Source organism: Oryx dammah, unplaced genomic scaffold, assembly GCF_014754425.2.
Source record: "Oryx dammah isolate SB20612 unplaced genomic scaffold, SCBI_Odam_1.1 HiC_scaffold_19, whole genome shotgun sequence".
NCBI lineage: Eukaryota > Metazoa > Chordata > Mammalia > Artiodactyla > Bovidae > Oryx > Oryx dammah.
The window spans coordinates 32935790-32956344 of record NW_024070203.1 but is presented as its reverse complement, the minus strand read 5'-3'; the positions used below and the strand labels follow the sequence as shown (position 1 = coordinate 32956344).

The 20555-nt window shown below is 39.9% G+C and overlaps 1 pseudogene; it reads left to right on the top strand.

Annotated features, from left to right (window-relative positions):
• Positions 1-16226, top strand: part of LOC120878799 — a 44785-nt pseudogene extending 28559 nt beyond the window's left edge.
• Positions 16227-20555: the final 4329 nt, after the last annotated feature.

Genomic DNA, 20555 nt, shown 5'->3' with positions numbered 1-20555 from the left:
TAAAAATACTGAAAAGGAAATTTTGACTTCTTTGGAATGGTAAATAATTGTCAGTGGGTAAGCATATTGAATATGAATTCCAGAATAACTGAAATGAAATATGAAACATGAAGAAAATCAAGCCCATTTTCTGAATATTTTGTGTTCTGTTTAGAACAATTGAAAACATTTAGTATTGCTTTATTTATTATCTCCTGAAGTAGTAAATAGCTACCAACTCCAGTATTCTTGCCTAGAAAATCCCATGGACAGAGGAGCCTGGTGGGCTACAGTCCATGGGGTTGCAAAGAGTTGGACATGACTGAACATGGATACCATATCCCATTTATGCTTCAAAGAACTTGGAATGTTAGAGGCCTAACAGATAAACTTATTTTTCTATTTGAAATGTGTAACAAGATTAATTACCTTAACGCTTATGATTGAAAACTATAAAGGAATGTTCACAAAGATTTTAAGCTGTTTTGTAATATTTAGAAGAACTTGTAAGATATCAACTTTATGAGCATAACTCATTAGATTTATAAGCCTTATTTAATAATTGGAAGCATTTTGCTTGTTAGACAATTAAGTACTTAGGAAATTGGATATGTTAAATTTATAATGTTTACAATGTATAAAGGATTTTAATTATCTAAGATATAAAATTCTTGTAAATGACTTAATAAATTGTACTATATTTATAAATAGAGTGATGTTTATAAACTAGATTTAATAACTTAAAACTATTTTGACTTATATTTCTATAAATTAAGTAAATTGAATAATAATTTAAAAATGTCTTTACTATAAATAGAAACTACCTTAGTGAAGTTAGAAAGACCCATAAGCTCACACACACTCATACTTTCATCAGATTTGATCTTTACAAGCAAAACCCCTGAGGGGGATGGATACATAAGTCTTACCTCCTCTGCTTTAAGACGGAACATGGACATTCCCATGAGCTTAATCAATAAACTCTAGTCCTTCTTGTCAGTGGACTTTCCCGGTTTATTCCTCCTGAGACACTTTGCTTGTCCTTTACCTTCCTTTTCTCAGCTAATTTCTTCCTGTCTTTCTCCAAAGAATCCTACAAAATAGAATAGATGTGCTTCCCATGTGTTTCCTTTGCTTTCTGCACAAACCTCAAGCCAGTCCTTAATGTCATTGTTGTAATGGTTTATTTAGCTGTTCCTAGACCCTTAGTGTTGGAGAAGGCAATGGCACCCCACTCCATTACTCTTGCCTGGAAAATCCCATGGACGGAGGAGGGGAAGGCTGCAGTCCATGGGGTCGCTGAGGGTCGGACACGACTGAGCGACTTCACTTTCCCTTTTCACTTTCATGCACTGGAGAAGGAAATGGCAACCCATTCCAGTGTTCTTGCCTGGAGAATCCCAGGGACGGGGGAGCCTGGTGGGCTGCCTGGTGGGCTCGTCTATGGGGTCACACAGAGTTGGACACGACTGAAGCGACTTAGCAGCAGCAGCAGCAGACCCTTAGTATACTGACAAGGGTGCTGTATTTTTCACAATTATAACATCTATGTTTTGCACATTGTTTTCAATTTTTTTGAATAATTTTTCTTTACTTTCCCTAGCCTGATTGGAGTATGATTGATGTGTAAAAATTGTACATATTTAAGGTGTCCAGAAAGAAGAGTATGTAGGGTAACTGCTCATTGACACTGATCTTGGCCCTGAGTTTTTGTATTTGACACCAAAAGCACAGGCAAAGAAAGCAAAAATAAACAAATGGGACTATATCAAACTAAAATGTTTTTCCACGGCAATGGAAATAATCAACATTTATAGAATGTGAGAGAATATTTATAAGAATATTAATTAATATTTAACTTACAAAAATAATAATTAAATTTAATTAATTTAATATTTACAAGAATAATCCAATAAGAGGTTAATATCCAAAATATACAAAGAAATCCTATGACTTAATAGCAAAAGAATCAAATAACCCAATTGAAAAAGTGGGCAAAATACCTGATTAGACATTGTATCCAAAAAAGATATATAAAGGATAAAAACCACGATGAGATACAAACTTGAACGCAGTATGCACTAAATAAACATTGTAAACTGAAGATATTTTGTGGGTAAAGCCATGTAGCTAGAGCATAAATGCAATAATTTTTCACTCTAGAGACTCTGCTGCTGCTGCTGCTAAGTCACTTCAGTCGTGTCCGACTCTGTGCGACCCCATAGATGGCAGCCCACCAGGCTCCCCCATCCCTGGGATTCTCCAGGCAAGAACACTGGAGTGGGCTGCCATTTCCTTCTCCAATCTCTACTCCTTCTAAATTAATTTTCCTCCCCTAATCAATATCTTAAAAGTCTCTGATATAAATATAGTATGAAAAATTTCCCTCATGATTGGAATTGGAAAGTGGATTTTGAAATATTTCCCTATTTGTTAATATATCAGGATATTCTGGAATAGGTTCAAATTGCCAGTGGAGCGGGAGGCAGGGTGGTTCCCAGCAGTACCTGCAATGCAGGATCCTCAGGAGACAGGGGTTCGATCCCTGGGTTGGGAAGATCCCCTGGAGACAGAAATGGCAACCCACTCCAGTATTCTTGCCTGGAGAATCCCATGGACAGAGGAGCCTGGCAGGCTATAGTCCATGGGGTCACAGGAGTCGGGCATGACTGGAGCAACAGTGTGCATGCAACAAGCCAGTCAGCCCAAGTAGAGCACTGGGAAATAGATCAGGGAGACACTGCAGCCAGTTGGAAGCTGAAGAATGCACACGTGGATAACACATTTTCAATTTCTAGGCTGACAGCTTCCCCAGCATCTTCACAGATGCTGATCAGTGCTGTATTCAGTGGTCACCAACTTTTTTGGCACCAGGGACCAGTTTCTTGGAAGACACTTTTTTCATGGACCAAGAGTAGGGGTTGGTTTTGGGATGATTCAAGCACATTACATTTATTGTACATTTCTGTTTGGGTTTCCCAGGTGGCACTGATGATAAAGAACCCGCCTGCCAATACAGGAGAAAAAAGAGACACGGGTTCAATTCTTGGGTCGGGAAGATCCCCTGAAGGAGGGCATGGCAACCCACTCCAGTATTCTTGCCTGGAGAATCCCATGGACAGAGGAGCCTGGCGGGCTACAGTCCATGGGGTTGCAAAGAGTTGGCTATGACTGAAGCGACTTAATACACACATTGATTCTGTTATTATTATATCAGCTCCACCTCAGATCATCAGGTATTCGATCCCAGAGTTTGGGAACCCTGCTGTATACAGAATAAGACCACCATCCTCCAGGGGCTGACAGTCCAGGTAGAGGAGGTAGGCTCCACATGGAATATACAATGTGGGTCAGTGCAGGTTAAGTGACCAGCAGGGAGCATACATTGTGAGGACTGCAGGAAAACCAAAACACCCCATGTGCTGGGCAAAGGAAGATGCACTCCTGGAGAATGTGCCTCAGCAGTTACTGTAGGAGGGTCGGTGCCTGGTACATGGCAGGAACAGGAGTCGTGGAGTGAATGAACATGTGGACGTGGAACTAAGCTGGGTCTTAAATAAATGATTAGTCAAACACATTTGGCTAAACTTTATGAATAAAAATTTTTCATAAACCCTACAATCCTTTAAATGAATCTTAGGATTGATTAGTCTAGTCTTCCCTCCTACTTTCCTCTCGGGCATCTGTATTTTAACAGACACATTTGAAAGGTTTTGCCTAAAGAGTGATTATTGTGAAATATTAGAGATGGGTGTTGGATGAGTTTCTGTGAAGAAAAGGTTTCAGAACTATTCACAGGTCTTCTTAGGAACTACCTGCTATAATCTGAATAAAATATTTAAAAAGCGGTATTAGAGAGGTTGTCTTGGCAAAACTCTGTTAGACTTTGACCTGCTTCGTTTTGTACTCCAAGGCCAAATTTGCTTGTTAACCCAGGTCAAAGCAGGTCAAAAGCTAACAGAGTTTTGCCAAGAGAATGCACTGGTCATAGCAAACACCCTCTTCTAACAACACAAGAGAAGACTCCACATACAGACATCACCAGATGGTCAATACTGAAATCAGATTGATTATATTCTTTGCAGCCAAATATGGAAAAGCTCTATACAGTCAGCAAAAATAAGATGGGGAGCTGACTGTGGCTCAGATCATGAACTCCTTATTGCCGAATTCAGACTTAAATTGAAGAAAGTAGGGAAAACCACCAGACCATTCAGGTATGACCTGAATCAAATCCCTTATGATTATCAGTAGAAGTGACAAATAGTTTCAGGGGATTAGATCTAATAGACAGAGTGCCTGAAGAACTATGGGTGCAGGTTTGTGACATTGTACAAGAGGCAGTGATTAAGACCATCCACAAGAAAAAGAAATGCAAAAAGGCAAAATGGTTGTCTGAGGAGGCCTTACAAACAACGGTGAAAAGAAGAGAAGCAAAAGGCAAAGGAGAAAAGGAAAGATATACCCATTTGAATGCAGAGTTCCAAAAAATATCAAGGAGAGATAGGAAGATTGTCCTTAGTTAGCAATGCAAAGAAACAGAGGAAAACAATAGAAAGAGAAAGAATAGAGATTTCTTCAAGAAAATTAGAGATACCAAGGGAACATATCATGCAAAGATGGGCACAATAAAGGACAGAAATGGCATGGACCTAACAGAAGCAAAAGATATTAAGAAGAGGCAGCAAGAATACACAAAAGAACTACACAAAAAAGATCTTCATGACCCAGATAATCACGATGGTGTGATCACTCACCTAGAGCCAGACATCCTGGAATGTGAAGTCAAGTGGGCCTTAGGAAGCATCACTACGAACAAAGCTAGTGGGGGTGATGAAATTCCAGGTGAGCTATTTCAAATCCTGGAAAATGATGCTGTGAAAGTGCTGCACTCAATATGCCAGCAAATTTGGAAAACTCAGCAGTGGTCACAGAGCTGGAAAAGGTCAATTTTCATTCTAATCCCAAAGAAAGGCAATGCCAAAGATTGCTCAAACTACCACACAACTGCACTCATCTCACATGTTAGTAAAGTAATGTTCAAAATTCTCCAAGACAAGCTTCAGCAGTATTTGAACCATGAAATTCCAGATGTTCAAGCTGGATTTAGAAAAGGCAGAGGAACCAGAGATCAAATTGCCAACATCTGTTGGATCATTGAAAAAGCAAGAGAGTTGCAGGAAAATATTTACTTCTGCTTTATTGACTATGCCAAAGTCTTTGTGTGGATCACAATAAACTGGAAAATTCTGAATGAGATGGGAATACCAGACCACCTGACCTGCCAAGAAATCCGTATGCAGGTCAAGAAGCAACAGGTAGAACCGGACATGAAACAACAGACTGGTTCCAAATCAGGAAAGGAGTATGTCTAGGCTGTATATTGTCACCTTGCTTATTTAACTTATATGCAGAGTACGTCATGTGAAATGCCAGGCTGGATGAAGCACAAGCTGGAATCAAAATTGCCGGGAGAAATATCAATAACCTCAGATATGCAGATGATACCATCTTTATGGCAGAAAATGAAGAACTAAAGATTCTCTTGATGAAAGTGAAAGAGGAGAGTGAAAAACTTGGCTTGAAGCTCAACATTCAGAAAACTAAGATCATGGCATCTGGTCCCATCACTTCATGGCAAATAGATAGGGAAACAATGGAAACATTGAGAGACTTTACTTTTTTTGGGCTCCCAAATCACTGTAGATGGTGACTGCAACCATGAAATTAAAAGACACTTGCTCCTTGGAAAAAAAGCTATGACCAACCTAGACAGCATATTAAAAAGCAGAGACATTACTTTGTCAACACAGGCCCATCTAGTCAAAACTGTGGTTTTTCCAGTAGTAATGTATGGATGTGAGAGTTGGACTATAAAGAAAACTGAGTACTGAAACATTGATGCCTTTGAACTGTGTGTTGGATTCCCTTGGATGGCAAGGAGATCAACCCAGTCAATCCTAAAGGAAATCAGTCCTGAATATTCATTGGAAGGACTGATGTTGAAGCTGAAACTCCAATACTTTGGCCACTTGATGCAAAGAACTGACTCATTTGAGAAGACCCTGGTGCTGGGAAAGATTGAGGGTGGGAGAAGGGAACGACAGAAGATGAGATGGTTGGATGGCGTCACTGACTTGATGGACATGAGTTTGAATAATCTCTGGGAGATGGTGATGGACAGGGAAACCTGGTGCTGCAATCCATGGGGCTACAGAGTCAGACATGACAGAGTGACTGATCTGAACAGATTAGAGAGGTTAAATATTTTATTCGGACTACAGCAGGTAGTTCCAGTAGTCATGTAAGGATGTGAGAATTGGACTATTCAGAAGGCTGAGCACCAAAGAATTGATGATTTTAAATTGTAGTGCTTAAGAGTCCCTTGTACAGCAAAGAGATCAAATTAGTCAATCCTAAAGGAAATCAGTCCTGAATATTCATTGGAAGGACTGATGCTGAAGCTGAAGCTCCAATACTTGGCCACCTGATGCAAAGAAATGACTCATTGGAAAAAACCCTGATGCTGGGACAGATTGAAGGCTGGAGGAGAAGGGTGACACAGGAGAAGGGTAACACAGGATGACATGGTTAGATAGCATCACTGACTTGATGGACATAAATTTAATTTGAGCAAACTCCAACAGATAATGGAGGACCGAGGAGCCTGGTGTGCTGCAGTCCACGGGGTCACAAACAGTTGGTCAAGACTTAGAGACTGAACGACAGCAACAGCAAAATTAAAGAGGTTTATTGGCAGGAGGCTTTGTTTTCACATTAGCATTACCATATGTAAAAGATGCCAGGGTGATAAAATAAGATAAAGGGATTTGGCAAACACACTCTTGTGTTTATTTTCCATCTTTTATTTTTGGTTATTGTACTTTTGCTACTTTTAATATATTTGCAGTATCTTAGACTATGTATTTGCAAATGACAGCTTGAGGAAATCTTTCCATATAATAACACATCCCAAGCAAAATTATCAAAAGTTTAAATCAGCTGCTGAAGTCTTCAAGTTATTAAAATGGATGCAAAATCAAGATGAACTTTACCCTGTTAAAAAAACTAATGGATTAATTAGAGTCCTCAAATATACAGTGGTTTGAAGGAAAATTAGAATTTTGATGCTGTGTCTTCAGGGACTATTTCATTTGTGGAGGTCAAAAGATTTAATCATTTGAATTCATAAATGCTTTTAATAACATTTTGCAGCAATAATGGAAAACAGGATTTAACAGCAATGCTCACATTGTGCTTGACGCAGCATCAGGAAGCAAGTCATCCTCTGTTTAATCTGCAGATACTCTGGTTTTCATTAACTTTACAAGTGTTGCTTGATTGAGTCAAATCAATACATCCCCAACAAGTAGCGTTAATTTATGTAAGAGGAAAAAGGTTTAAAAGATAATTTACTTTTCAGATTAATTCAGGTTAATACATTGTTTACAAAAATTCCAACTAGTCTTTGAAAATAATTACAAGAATTTTGTAATGACTAACATTCTGTCAACCCCTTTCCTTGTCTTAAGCCATGATATGTTGAAAATGGTGTCATTTACATATGTGGAGAATGTATTAATATATTCCAAAACAGTTGGACTATATAGTGCAAATTTTAAAATAATTGAAATTCACCTCTATTCAAGAACATCAGGTTCAACGTTAACTATGTTAGCTATGAAAATAATGATAAACGACAAAAAAAAAAAAAAAAATCTTCAAACCTGTGGTTCTTTGGTGCCCAAGATTATTGTGTGTTTTATATTTCCTGTTTTCCTGAATCACATATTTTCTCAGTTCTATTTCATAATTTGAATTTTCAGCTTTCCCTCATCATGCCCAGCCTGCTCCCTCTTTTTAGTGTGAAATGCCTGCTTGTCCCCAGCACTTACCTGTTCTCCATGTTCACCTAATATTAGAGCCACCATATTGGCTCCCCATGCCTTTCATCATATCACTCATTGCTGGTGGTGGTGTTATTGTTGTCTTAAAAATTATTTGGATAATTCAATGTGATTATGGGGCTTCTCAGGTGGCGGATCCCATCTGCCAATGCAGGAGACTCAGGTTCAATCCCTGGGTCAGGAAGATCCCTTGAAGGAGGAAATGGCAACCCACTCCAGTATTCTAGCCTGGGCAATCCCATGGACCTAGGAGCCTGGTGGGCTACAGCCACGGGGTTGCAAAAATTCGGACACGACTGAGTAACCCCACACAAATACATGTAATTATACAAAATGTGGATTTTGTTCAGTTATTACCACACCTTCCAGTGTTATATAAAATGTTAATATAATAAAAAAAATGTGCCAGACTGTTGCTGTTCAGTCACTAAGTTGTGTCCAACTCTTTGAGACCCCATGGGCTTTTAGTCAATAGCAGCTGAATCTTTATAATAATCACTTTCTGCTTGTCCCTACAACATATTGCAAATTTAGATTACCATCTTCTTTACTACACTTAATTCTGTTAATTTTTTTTACATTTTCCAAAAGTCATACTTACTCTCATAGAAAATATATATATACTATTTGTCACATTGTTGTTATTGTTCAGTGACTAAGTCATGTCCAACTCTTTGAGACCCCATGGACTGCAGCACGCCAGGCTCCCCTGTCCTTCACTATCTCCTGGAGTTTTCTCAGATTCATGTCTACTGAGTGAGTGATGCCATCCAACCATCTCATCTTCTGCTGCCCCCATCTTCTTTTGCCCTCAATCTTTCCCAGCATCAGGGTCTTTTCCAACAAGTTGACTTTTTGCATCAGGTGGCCAAAGTATTGGAGCTTCAGCATCAGTCCTTTTAATGAATATTCAGGGTTGATTTCCTTTAGGATTGACCGGTTTGGTCTCCCTGCTGTCCAAGGGACTCTCAAGAATCTTTTCCAGCACCACAGCTTAAAAGCATCAATTCTATGATGCTGTCTTTATGGTCCAACTCTCGCATCCATAAATGACTATTGGAAAAACTATAGTTTTGGCTATATGGACCTTTGTCAGCAAAATGATGTTTCTGCATCTTCATATGCTGTCTAGGTTTGTCATAGCTTTTTTTCCCCCGAAGTGCCAGGCTAATCCTGCTTTTTAATCATCCACTTTAGCATTGCACTTAAGCATTCACTTTAGATTTCTTGTGCTCTAGACATCTCTCCTCCTCCTGGTCAGTCCTGGGCTGTGTGCTGGGCCCCCTGTTTTGAGAGAGTCCACGGCTGCTCCCCCTCTTCCTGTCAGACTCTTTAAGTCTCCAGACTTGAAGGGAGGCTGCCTCCTCTCAGGGGTCTGGCAGCTTTTCTTCCCCCCAGGCTAGTGCATTAAAACAATTGATTTGTTTTGTGATGAAGAGAAAGATACTTAGAATGGGAAAAAAGTAAACTCGCCAAACACCTTAAAAATTGGAAAGTGGAGGTAAAAAGAAACTTGGAAAAGTTATTAATCAGGTTAATGATTCTTGAACTGGGGAAGGGAGAGAAGACAAGTTCAGAGCAAAATGTATGTTGTGATTCTGTGCGACGCAGCACCCAGCCATGCAAGCTATGTTCGGAAGAAACCTTACAAACGAGGTCAGATGGTGTAAAGAGAAGGGACAGACATTAATGATATCTTCCTGCAAAGACCTTTATGGAAAAAAAAATACAGAATGAGTTCTCTGACAAAGAGAGAAATGCATTCAATGGACTTCAGAATCACTGTGTACTCACATCATTTTTATAATAAGGGAAATAAAGAGATTCTTTTCAGAAACCTGTGATTTGGAAACAACTACATAATCCACTTATTTGATTATTTCAAGCACACTTAAAAAAATTATTTATGAACAAGATTCAAGCACAAATATAAAATAAACCAAGCATCTACAATTTAGATCAAAGTTCAAAGATATGTTATTCATCGAGAACAAGTTAAAATTGGTAAAATTCATTTTTATATCATTAATCTATATCTATCTATCCATCCATCCATCCACCCAGTTTTTACATAGTCAAGTTACAGAAATCATTAACTACTGTAAAGCTACTACAGTGGAAAAAAATATGTGACTGAAATCGGGTCTATAAGAAGCAATTTACTATGATTTGGCTCATTCACTCATTTCTTCAGGAAACATTTACTAAGTGGCTTATATATGACCTTGGCAAGGCAGTGAGAATTGAATAGTAAAAGGACACAGTTTTGTTTTGCCTTATGCTTTTTTATTTTGTACTGGGGTATAGCCAATTAACAATGTTGTGATAGTTCAGGTGAACAGCAGGGACTCAGCTGTATATATACATGTATCCTTCCTCCATCAAACCCCCCTCCCATCCAGGCTGCCGCATAACCTTGAGCAGAGTTCCCTGTGCTACACAGTAGGTCCTTGTTGGTTATCCATTGTAAATGTAGCAGTGTGTATACATGTCCATCCCAAGCACTCTAACTATCCCTTCCCCTCATCCTTCCCCTCTGGTTACCATAATTTCATTCTCTAAGTCTGTGAGTCTCTTTCTGTTTTGTAAGTAAGTTCACTTGTATAATTTCTTTTTAGATCTCACATATAAGGGATGTTAGGCAATATTTTTCTTTCTCTGAAAAGGCAGAATTTTGTCGTTGTAGGTCATATTCTAGATAGAAACAGAGGCAAAAACCTAGTAAACAATCATGAACAGATTCACAATGTGGTTAGGTTATAAATGGAGCAAACCTGGGGCTGAGATAGAAAATATTTGGGGTGTCAGGACGTGACCAGCACCTAGTCAGGGAACCAAAAACCATGCTGAGGACATTTATACTCAGAATTAATAAGGAAGTTTATTAAAAAATAATTCAATGATCACTGGACTCAGAGTAATGGGTTAACAAATAATGCTAGTAAAAAGTGAGTGTTATCAATGCAGAACATTCTACATGTCATTTCAGATTATTGAAACCAAATGCTTCATCTCTTGCCTGCTGGCATGGTAAAAACAAAAATGCAGCTTCATTCTAGAACATGTTTCCTTGTTGGCATTTATATTCTGGCCAAGATGGAAGCTATGCTATTATTAAGAATACTGGATGGCTGGGAAGCCTAATTATAGCATTGGAAAAGAAGTTTGGATTAGCAGCTTCCACTCACATACACTACACTTAAAAATTTTTACAACTGTATGACGAGGTCTCCACTGGTAAAGTCCAGGATTTCAAGAAAGCCAACCACATTAGCAAACTGAAGCTTAGATTAAATGTTGGAATATCGGCCTGAGAATTTTAGATTTGATATGCTACGTCGCTTTAGTTGTGTCTGACTATTGGTGACCCCTTGGACTGTAGCCTGCCAGGCTCCTCTGTCCATGGACTATTCCAGGCAAGAATTCTAGCGTGGGTTGCCATTTCCTACTTCAGGGGATCTTCCCAACCTAGGGATCGAACCTGCATCTCCTGCATTGACAGGCTGGTTCTTTACTGTTGTGTCACCTGGGAAACCTTAGATTTGATTGCTCTTTAAGCATTCTTCGGCTTCTTTATGTAGACGTTTCAATTCTTTTTAAATGGATCATATTAACAATTTTGTGACAATTTTATCCAGGCTCTGGAGCTTATATTGCAGTGGTCCCCCTCTAATCCTGCTGCAGAGGAGAATGTGGGTCCCCCTTGTTACACAGGTGGAGGCACAGGTTCAAGGTCCCTGCTTGGCCTCCTGATACATGAGCAGGAAGCACCATTGCTATTGCAGGGTGTGGCCAAGATGTATAAACTGGCTCATGTTAACTGAGTTTCCTCCACTTTCAAGACTTTGGCAATCATCTTTGCTTGGATTAGTATACAAACAGGCAAAAAATCAGGAGAAGCAAAATGTGTCATGATATCTGAGAAGAAACTTGCTTGTCTATTATGTTGTGATGTTGAAGTGAGGTGAGTTGGAGAAATGGACACTGAAAAACAACTGTGGAATGGAATTAAGAATGTCTTTCCATGGAAAGTGAAGTGAAAGTTGCTCAGTCGTGTCCGACTCTTTGTGAAGCCATGGATTATCCAGTCAATGGAATTCTCCAATCAGAATCCTGGAGTGGGTAACGGTTGCCTTCTCGGAGGGATCTTCCCAACCCAGGGATTGAACCCAGCTCTCCAACACTGCAGGTGGATTCTTTACCAGCTGAGCCACAAGGGAAGCCCAAATTCCATGGAAAAGGAATTTAATTAAATTCAATGAACCTTGATTGTGCATGTTCTGTGCTAGACTGTAGGTGAGGAAAAATCCAAATATAGGAAGAATAAGACATAGCACTTGCCTAATTCAACTTAAATTGAGTAAGTGTAATAAAACACTCAAAACATGACATTATACATAGGCTTGAAAAATTGTGTAGAGGATCCTAGAAGATTTGCATTCAAATCATTGTATCTAATGCTTTGGAAAGATTTTATTTATCCTGTCAGCAGAGGTTATAGAGTAAAGAATGTATAAAAAGAAATCAAATAGAGTGACTAACTGTCACAAAATCATGGTGAAAGTTAGGCACTAAAAGAATATACAAGACGGGGGGCACAGTTAAAAAACTGCCACCAGGATGAGGTAGAGAGCAAAGGACAGGGAGTACGTCAGAGCAGGTAAAGATAAACAGTGTGGGCATCTCACACAGCCCAGTTTTCTAGAGCATCCTTTCTTCATTTCAATAAGGTATTTTTTATTTTGCAGGGGAAAGTGATACATGGAAACACCACTGTAGGAATCAGGAGTGGGTCTAATCTCCATCAGTATTATACTGATATCAGTTGTCACCTTTTCCTGGACCTTTCCAGCAAGATACAGCTGTGTAATGTTTCAGAGTCAAAATGTCTCCAATGTCACAGAAAATTTGAAAGATCAAAGTTTAATTCAATTGTCTAGCTCCACGAACACAAATTGTCCACCTTTATTCAACTGGTGCTGTTTTATCTTGAGATAAAACTGTGTGTTTTCCAAAAGAGGGAAATTTGTTTCCAAGTGTGAATTTGATTAAAATTCCATAACCTTCTAAACCCTTGACAAGTGCCATTAATCAATAACTTTTTATAATCTGGAGATATGAATGGTCCTTCTTGATACCCTAACCTATGGGGAAAATTTTTATCAAATACCTTAGACATTAAACATCTTTTTGTAAAATATAGTTCCAGGTTTTAAATGTGTCTGGCTATGTACTGGATCTAGAATTGAGTAGTTTTCATCTGCTGGGCCTGGGGCAGAGAGGGCTGTCAATGGAACTTAACACTCTCAGGAAACCACAGCTACTTAACTTCCCTCAGCAAGGCAGTTACCCTCCAGCTTCAAAAATGGCCTAGCCTCAGCAAGAGAAAGATATTAACATGTTTTTACTCAAGAGGACAATCTTGTAATCTCAGTATTTTAGTAGAGAAAAGGACTTTAAAAACCCAACTCATTCAGTTCAGAAAACCATACAGGCTCATTATAGACCACAACCTTCGTCGCAAACTTCACACGCTGCAGAGCTGACTGATCATTAGAAATGATTAGTATTGCTCATCATTTAAAAAGCAATACTTTAATAAATCAATTGGAGCTGTCTATTTAAATATAATGTTGCTCATGTACTGTTTGGAAAATCCATGACTTGACTCTGAACAAAGATACATATTTAAAACCCTTAATGAAGGTATGTATTCAAAACTATAGAACATTTGAATGAGAAAAGAACTGAATATTAAAACTGGAGGAATAAAACTGCTGAAGGGTATACTGACAGTGAAGTGTTTGATTTAGTGAACTGTGTATCAGACTGCATGTGTGCATGCTAAATTGCTTCACTGTGTCTAACTCTTTGCGACTGCACGGACTGTAGCCCGCCAGCCTCCTCTGTCCATGGGATTCTCCAGGCAAGAATACTGGTGCAGGCTGCTATGCCCACCTCCAGGGGATCTCCCAACACAGGGATTGAACCCATGTCTCTTTTGTCTCCGGCACTGGCAGGCAGGTTTTTTTTTTAACCAGCTGAGCCACTAGGGAAGCCCCTAGGATAGACTATCCTCTCTCACTTCACAGAACCTACTGTGTAATTCTAATTCCTAATGAGATTAAGATTTCCTGCAAAAAGCTAGATGGAGGCTGCAGTGGGAAATGATTAAAATTTGTGAAATTTCTAGCTTAAAACCTGGCATACAGCAAGCATGTCCTACATGTTATTTCTCTTCCTCCTGACCCTGATAAACTGTGTTCTATTTTAAATAAATTAGAAGCAGAAGAGGGCAATTTGGGGGTCAGTGACTTAATTCTAAAGGTAAAGAGGAATTATATGTGCAAATGCAAAATAAACAACTCAGTAATTTTATAATCAAGTTATTAGTAGAAAATATACAGGCTTAGGAAACATCCAGGCTTGACTGACCTGGATTTGAATGTCTGTCACATATTTATAAATTTTGTTGATTGGGGTAGATTAATTTACCCAAGGTTTTTGCTTGGGTAGATTTTTGCTTAGTTGCAGTTTATCCATATATATAGGCATCTTGATGATGCTGTCAACATCACGGAGGAGTCGTTGGACAAATGCTCCCCAAGGGGTCCAGTTTGACTCCATTCTGTTGGTTGATGCTACCGAGGTGTACCAGAATCCTGGTATAACTGTAGAAATGCAAGATGAGATGGACAGACTGCAAACAAGTATACAGAACACAAAACAAGTACACCAAAGTGAAGGTCAGGTTAGAAAGTTTAGCTCCAAACCACGGAGACCGACTTGAAACACAACTATTCCACTTTTGTAAAAAAGTGTTGTGTCTCAGGTTCTCTATTAGAATTTCCTGACTTGGTGATATATTCTGGTCAACCAGAAGAGTAGTACACCCCTCACTAATCATGTGATTGATTTGGCAAACATTTCCCAAGGTTGCTATCACTGAAAGTGGTGTCACCCTCAATGTAAAAAGAGAGATCAGTATTCAGAATTACAGTGCCTTAAATGAAATTATAACATGAGTGCTCTGTGTAGCAGGGAAATCAGTATTCCAAATGGTAAGGTTGTCAACAGTCACATTTCATGAAAGAAGAATGAAATATGCATCATATTTTCATATCTGGAGAAATTGTGCATCAAGAACACTCATGACTGGGTGGATGTTTATGGCGGCAAAGGTCCAGGCTGCATGGTGGGAGGTGGATGGGCGAGAGGTGCCCCAGGAGCGGTAACTTTGCCTAAGCGTTATCTCGAAGATAGGTGGTGCCTTAAGTACTGGTGAGGATGACAATCAGCTGATAGACAATCTGAAGGAGGCTCAGTACATCCACTCTGAGCTGGTGGTGCAGGCTTTCCAAGCTATTGACCGTGCAGACTATTACCTCGGATTTAGAGAATGCATATGGCGTGGAAGCACAGCAACATCCACCTCTCTGCTCCGTGCATCTCTTCGGAGCTGATGGAGGCCCTGGACCTGCAGCATGGCCTCTCCTTCTTGAATCTGGGCAGTGGCACTGGCTACCTCAGCTCCATGGTGAGGCTCATCGTTGGCCCCTTGGGTGTGACCCATGTGGTGGAACTCCATTCAGATGTGACAGAGTACGCAAAGCAGAAGCTGGACTTCTTTATCAGGACAAGCGACAGCTTCGACAAATTTGACTGCTCTGAACCCCACTTCATTACTGGCAATGGCCTGGAGATTTCTCTGGATTGTTCTCAGTATGACCAGGTGGACTGTGGGCTAGGCGTGCAGAGGGAGCAGGCGCAGTACTCGAAGAGTCTCCTCAAGGTTGGGGGCATCCTGGTCCTGCTGCTGCAAGAGAAGGGACCGAGAGAACGCGCACTGGCCCTTCCGCTTGGGAAACCAAGAAGCAGGTTTCTTGGCTGTCTCCTCTGCTCCGCTGATCTAGCCCTGCCAGTCAGTCAGGGAAGCCGAGGCTCGTCCAGTTACGTGACACCCCTGGCGGTTCACAGTCTCCAGGACCTGGCCTGCATCGCCATCCGGGGCACCATTAAGAAGATCATTCACCAGGAAGAAGGAAACGGAAACGGGGAACAGACTGAAGGACACTCCCAGGTTTAAACGAAGGAGAGTTCGCCACTGCCAAGTGGAAACGCTTGTCTTTTTGGACGAAGAGGTCTTTGCCAGTCGGATCTCCAACCCCTCTGATGACAATGGCTCTGGAGACCTGGAGGAGGAGTGGCGGGAAACAAGAGGTGACCACCCCCCCAGACGCCAAGCCTGGGACCCCGGTGAACCTCCTGCGTGAGAAGGTCCTGGGCCTCCCTCTGCCAGATCCCCTGAAGTACTACCTGCTTTATTACAGAGTAAAGTAGGTCTGTGGTCCAGGGGAGGAGGCCCAGCCTCCCTGGAGCACCACCCGCAGAGGTGCACTGGGGAAGCAGGGGCTCGGCTCTGCATTTCTGGTCCTTGACTGTCCTCCAGAACACTCCTCCCTCTGTCCGATTTCTGTGAACATAGTTTACAAGGTAAGATGCAAGGGAGAGTGTTTTCTCAAATGGGCGAGTGCCCCTGGAGGAGGCGCTGACTTCCCTCTCTCAGGAAACACTGAGGTCTGTGTGCAAGGTGGCTGGGAGACTTCTTTACGCGAGGTACACGTGTCTGCATCAGAAAGGAAAACTGAAATTGAAATTAACCCGTGTTGCTTATAAAATATGAGAGAGAAAGCACAGGTTTTTACGTATATAAAACCTTTTCTGAGTGGGACACGCCGATGTCTAAGTTTGAATTTTACAGTATCTACCTCCTAGTTACTGGCACTGAGTTTCACTAAATCTTGCAGTTATCTGGAGTGGGGAGACACAGAAAAGCTCCCTTATTTTAAGTAAAATAACAAAATCTTACATGAGTTGTCAACTGTAATTTAGAAAAAGAAAAAACTGATGGGGGGAGGAATGAAAGTATGAAATTGCCAGATGTCTTTGTGGAATTGTAGAAGAATTCCATGGAATTTTTTGTGACACCTTCATTACCTTTGAAAGAATCGATGTTGAGTAATACCCTCAAAGAAAATCCTGAAGAAGAGTATCAGTGTTGTGCGTAACAAAGAGGCTACATTGCTTGTGCTGCAGTGACAGAGATGATCGTTGATTCAGCTTTGAGTTGATGGTGTCTGAGGCTCCATCCTCAGAGCAGGTGGAAGGTACTGGCTATAGGAAGTGGGCTGGGAAGGATGTGGTTGGCCCGTGGAGTTTTCTTTTCAGTTGTCTATTTTTCTGTAATCACATTACAGTACTGACTCATAGATTTTATCTTTTGTAATTCTGGAGAAAAAGATTTGTTAGTTTTGGAATTTTTTTTAAGAACAAACATAAATGATCAGTAGCTCTATTGCACTAGAGTGGTTTCTCTCACAGTGTTATGCGCAGTCCATCTTCTCCCGGCCTGGGTGTTGAAAGCTTCCTGTCTTATCACATCCCCGGGCTCCATGCAGAGGCCATTTTGTTAGTCAGGTGGCAGGATGTTTACAGGTGACACTGCTTCTTCTGAAACATTGGTTCTTGTCAGACTTTTCAATTTTATCCAAAGGCTAGTATGAAATATTAATAGTAAATCAAAATCAGAGTGCTTATGGAAGATTAATTATTCAGATTTTACGATGAATTTTATCCCTTAGCTTCCAAGTGTTGCTGGAGTTCAGTGCCTTTGTGGTTTCACTAACTTCATTGAGTTCTATTATTTTTTCCATTTACGCTTTTTTTTTTAATTAACTGAATCATTTTATCACAGAATACTGTGTGCATGAGCAGCTGGGGAAATGTGTACAGTACCCTGAATTGGTACAGTTAAGCTATTGTAAAGAAGGTTTCTTCATGGCTTTGCTTACCTGCCTTTCACTGGAAGTCAAGCCTCATTTTCTCAGAGACAGAATCATGAGGTGAACTTACTTGATAAGGCTTCTATTTGCAGATCTAATTGACCCTACTCTAACTGACTTGTAGAGACCTCTGCAACACATGGACATTTTTGGACATAATGTTAAGTAATGATACCTGAAATCTGTTATTATTAGATGGCTTGACTATATTTTTTTTCTATCATTGTATATGTGTTTCCCTATTTTTTCAACCATGTTTGCCTTTATGCTGGATTGTAAAAACTCTTCACAGTGCATAAGACATTATTTTCCCCTATATATGTTAACCCTTTCCTAACATTCCTAACATTTCAACAGTATGTGAACCGAGAACTTCAGGATGTTCAAGCTGGATTTAGAAAAGACTGAGGAACCAGAGATCAAATTGCCAACATCTGTTGTATCATCAAAAAACCAAAAGTTCCAAAAAGACGTCTACTTCTGCTTTATTAATTACTCCAAGGCCTTTGACTGTATGGATCACAACAAACTGTGGAAAATTCTTAAAGAGTTTGGAATACCAGACCATCTTACCTGCCTCCTGAGAAATCTATATGCAGGTCAAGAAGCAACAGTTAGAACCAGACATGGAATAATTGACTGGTTTCAAATTGGGAAAGAAGTACATCAAGACTGTATATTGTCACCCTGCTTATTTAACTTATATGCAGAGTATATCATGCAGAATGCCTAGCTGGATGAAGTAGAAGCTGGAATCAAGATTGCTAGGAGAAATATCAATAACCTCAGATATGCAGATGGCACCACCCTTATGGCAGAAAGTGAAGAGGAACTAAAGAGCCTCTTGATGAAAGTGAAAAAGGAGAGTGAAAAAACTGGCTTAAAACTCAACATTCCAAAAACTAAGATCATGGCATCTGGTCCCATCACTTCTTGGCAAATAGATGGAAACAGTGACAGATTTTATTTTCTTGGGCTCCAAAATCACTGCAGATGGTAACTGCAGCCATGAAATTAAAAGACACTTGTCTTGGGAAGAAAAACTATGACCAACTTAGATAGCATATTAAAAAGCAGAGACATTACTTTGCCAACAAAAGTCCATCTAGTGAAAGCTATGGTTTTTCCAGTAGTCATGTATGGATGTGAGAGTTGGGACTATAGAGAAAACTGATTGCCAAAGAATTAATACTTTTGAACTGTGGTATTGGAGAAGACTCCTGAGAGTCCCTTGGACTGCAAGGAGATCCCACTAGTCCATCCTAAAGGAAATCAATCCTGAATATTCATTGGAAGGACTGATGCTGAAGCTGAAACTCCAATACTTTGGCAACCTGATGTGAACAACTGACTCATTGGAAAATACCCTGATGCTGGGAAAGATTGACGGCAGGAGGAGAAGGGGATGACAGAGGATGAGATGGTTGGATGGCATCACCAACTCTATGGACATGAGTTTGAGGAAGTTCTGAGAGTTGGTAATGGACAGGGAAGTATGGCATGCTGCAGTCCATTGGGTTGCAAAGAGTCGAAAATGACTGAGCGACTGAACTGAGCCGAACGTTTTGTATTTGTATGTTGTTTGTGACTTTTACACCAGAATCTGGTTAACTATTTATTTATATATGTATATATCCATACATATATATATATATATGAGAGAGAGAGTATATGATATGTGAAATAATTTGGTGTAGATCTATATTATAAACATAAAGGGGAGTCATCAGTGAGCTTCCCTGTGTATGAGCACACTTTTCCAGAGTTCAGTATGAGGCACTGCTTTCTTTAAAAAAAAAACAGATGAATTATATATAGTCTGTGTTGTCTGCTAGCTCTACATTGTAAACCATAGACATTGGCTGACTTTTATGTTTTGATTAGTCTGTAATTTTATATGTGGTTTTCGTTTTGAAAGTAGTTAAGCCATAGACATGTGCAAAACAAATAACAAATTTATAAATATTAAGTATGTCATATAGAAATCTTCTGTGTACTTAATATTTTTGCCAGTCTGGAGCTTTCAGGAGATTAATGCAAGAAATAAGAAACAAAGACTTTAATGAGCTGATATACAAAAGATGTCAATAAAGATATTTAAGACGCACACACACACATGAAGACTCATAACTTCAGCATACAAAGGCTCACTTTTCTCTTTCAAAATAAGGAGTCGAGAGAAAGATATGAAAAGTTGGTGTGATGGCTATATAGACATCAGGGACCCAGGCTTGTGACATCATATTTACATAGCATCATTCTTGGCATCCTTCTCAGCATGATTCTTTATACAGCATCATTCTTAGCACCAGTCTTAGTGTGATTCTTTGCATCATTCTTAGTGTTATTATTTATACAGCAGCCAGAGTGATCTTTATTTTCTTTTAAAACTAAAATACACTTTATTGAGATGCATTTGTTTTTCTCTAATATCCTTTTTCTGCATCAAAATCCCTTCCATAATGTTATATTTTATTTAATCACTGTGTCTTCTTAGGCTACTCGGGCCTTTGCCAATTTCTCAGGTATTTGGTAAAAGGTCCTTCAGTTTGTGTTTGTCTGGTGTCTTCTCAAGGTTAGCCTGGGGTTTTGTGTTTAGGGGAGAAAGCTGACAGAGGGAAGTGCAATTTTTAATACATCATGTGTAAGGTATGTTCCAGCAACAGGATTTATCGTAAACGATGTTGACCTTGATCTCCTAGCTAGGGGGCATTTACTGGTTTCTCCACTGAAATGTTAACTCCCTCCCTTCTCCTTCACACTGTATTTTGGGAGGCAGATTACGACAGATGCAGACCACAGTTCAAGGTGTCCTACCTCCTTGTGA